This window comes from Ambystoma mexicanum, chromosome 3q (assembly GCF_040938575.1).
Source record: "Ambystoma mexicanum isolate Mex_15411 chromosome 3q, UKY_AmexF1_1, whole genome shotgun sequence".
Taxonomy (NCBI): Eukaryota; Metazoa; Chordata; class Amphibia; order Caudata; family Ambystomatidae; genus Ambystoma; species Ambystoma mexicanum.
In genome coordinates, this window is record NC_090926.1 from 190,281,020 (window position 1) to 190,284,326 (window position 3,307).

Below are 3,307 nucleotides of genomic sequence, written 5' to 3' on the forward strand. Positions count from 1 at the left end.
GCATTCAGCATCATGAAAAGTGCTGGCTGGCACATATTGTGTGGCAAGCATCATGAAAGTGTTTTAACACAGGAATGATGGCATCATTTATGGGCGGTGATTATGAATGAAAGGGTGGGCACTACCAGAGGCTTAAACGAAATAAGTTCCTAAATAGAGGAACTCCCGTCCCCTGCACACTTTCACAAGCTCAAAGGATAAGCCAAACAGTTAAGGTTAACTTCTGTACATACTCTAGGTATGTTGTATTACTGAGCTTATTCAATTGTGTTAATTTGTACAAACAAACAATGTATGATCATCAGTGATAAACATCAAGACATCATTTTTAGAAAATAATTTTTCTTCTAATGTTGTTTTATTTTTCAATTGTTCAAAAGGGGCCCAACGCGTTTCGAGAAATACATCTCTTCTTCAGGGGCATATTCAATTTTTCAATCAATCACATCTAAAGAAAGTTTACAAAAAACATATAATTACTTATTTTGTAACAGTGTTTCCAAATCATTTAGAATTCTTAGAGTAAAACATTAAAATCTCATTGACCAAGATGTACTATACTCATTGGTGTGCTCAATTCATGTACTAGATTCATCTCTTAAACAAACAATAGATCCTCAATTTATACACCTGTTCCCTAGGTGTTTAACCATATTAGGTGTCATCAATTTAGAATTGTTGGTAGGTGAATCACATATTTTGGTTTCCGCATTACGTTTACTGCTATATTTACCACAATTTATTATTGCATTCTCATTGCTCTCAATTTTACGTTGTAAAAAAGTTCTTACTCTGAGGTATGTCAAATCATCCTAAGATGATATGTATAAGAGTATGAGGGGTGAGACCCTCCATTGTTATTTTCCCAACTAATAATCACCCTAAAAGGAAATCTCTTAACAGATGTTAGATATATATATAGTATGGGGGCTTCAAGAAGTATAAAGTCTTACCCTTCGTGTTGAACAGAAAAAGCCAAAACGTTGGCTGGTGGCGACTAGGAAAAGTCTGGAAGGATGATAGCATAGGCTAAGATGCCTCGTGGCTGTCAATTAAGACAGAAGGAGTGATCTAAGGAATACAAAATGTAGCATTTAAAAGAATATAGTATTCAAAAGGGTGTCTAAAAACAGGTAAGTGAGTTGAAATGTTACCTAAAGTAGCAAGGGCTTGGGAAGGGAGTACCTAAGTCCATAGTGGACTAGCGCTTACCTCTTAGAATCGTATGATGGGGGAAGAAGATCTTCACATCACTGTTCCTGATTCTGAAGTGGCTTTTAAAATATTATGGGAGGGGTGCCAGTAGACATTGACCAAAAGTGTGTGTTTTTGAACTAAATTAAGTTCCAATTCTATGTCTACGCCAGCAGCCCCCTAAAATCATTATGGATCAGCCTTCCATTTAGACCTAAACCATGCTTAATTACCGTGCATAGACACCCAGAGGGTCTACCCCCATTTGCTCTAGTCGCCCCTTTTTGAAAAATAAAATGAAAGTCCCAAACCAAACACTCCATTGCACAGGTTCCTTGGAGACGCACAATAGAGTACTAATTTAAGGCTAACAACAGTTTGAGTTCTTGGGTTAATTTCCAAATCCCCTGACATCCCATGAGGCCAAGAGAAAATTGTGAACAATGGGTTTCTTTGTTAGTTCCTCACCCACCACAAGACGCAGGCTAGGAATCACGCTTGTTCACTAAAATAGAGGGAAGCCATCCCTGGTGATCCGGCACCATTAGGGCTTCTAATTGCAGATCAAGGAAGCGCACACAACTTCTCTCGTTGTGCAGGCACATCAGAACTAGATTTCCTGCCATACACACGTTCCTTGGTTTCTCTAATAAACCCATATTCGAAGTGCCCTTAGGGTCAATAGCAAGGAACTTTGGACAAGGTCTGAGATCAAAATCCATAGACCTAAACAAGTCAACCTCTTGTAACAACATAGAGTACACAATTGTAGACGATGCATTTATCGTTACAGTGTCGAGTCTGGTTTCGTCGTGGAATTTCACTTGCTCTATGTCCTTAGTAGAGATCCGACATAGAGCCGGAATTTCATTAAAAAGTGAAAGTATGTTACAATGATTCAACAGCAGACCAGGACATAGTCTTGGGTCTAGTACACATTTCAGGATCATAAGCGGTCAGTGTTCTCCTGGAGAACGAACCTCGTTCTGGAGGTCCAGCCCCTCATGTTGATACTCGTTACCACCAGAATTTCTGTGCATGATATTAGCCTCAGCCCTTTGGTTCCCATTTGACCCTGAACAGTGTCCTGCACCAACATCCCACTCCCTGTTGTTTCCATTTGATAGAGTTACGCATTTCCTCTTGGTAACAGGTTTAAAATATTAAAAACACTTTTCAATTTACATGAATGGCAATTATTACATGGATTCACTGGATTCGGGCACATTGCTAGGTTAATGGGGTAGGGTCCTGTTGGCTCTTGTGTAAGGTGCGTGCAGACAATCTCAGCAATGGAACCCCCAACCAGGTAACCCATGGGCCAAGGCTTTAGATGACCCCCACCAAGAGACACACTTGGTTTCCTTCTTCATTTGCTTAGCCGGCTCCATGACTATAACCAACACTGTGGCCGGTGCAGTCCTGTGATCGTACTGTGTGTCATTATGAATGTGGTTAAAGTTATGGTGACAACTACAATCTTCTCTCTCCACCACTCGCATGTCCATTTCTGTGGTTACGGGGCCATGGCAGTCTCTTAATGATGGAACTCTAATCTGGGTTGCCGTGTCGCACTTGCTTGTCCTAGTATTGGGTGGGCCTGCCATTTTGTCATTTTTTTTTTTTTACTTTATTTATTAAACTTGACACAGCGACATAGGGCAAGCAGTGAATAACAATCGTTAATTACAACAATAGCATGTACAGTTGGCATACAATAACGGTAGTAGGAGCGTAAGGTGACACGGCAGGGGACAATGGAGCCATCACTCGGGTAGTGGCTTAGTTCGGGGTAGATGGTGTAGATGAAGAGGTGTCTGCTTCGGCTGATATGGAGGCAAGGTAGGAGCGGAATCAGGGCCATAAATCCCTGGGTATGGAGAGTGACGGGAGAAGTGTCCTCCTCTGTGACAGAGGCCTAGGTTACGGCCGTCGGCCATTGCATGTGTGTGGGTACCCGGGGGCGGAGCCAGCACAGAAGAATACATCATAGTGCGAGTAGCATACACAGCCCAGCAAGCTTTCTAGAGTCACGGTGAAGGCCAGGGAAGTCATGAAAGAGGCATTTCAGTGGAAATGGGGTCAATTCGTGGTCCAGGGTGGTGGAGAGTGT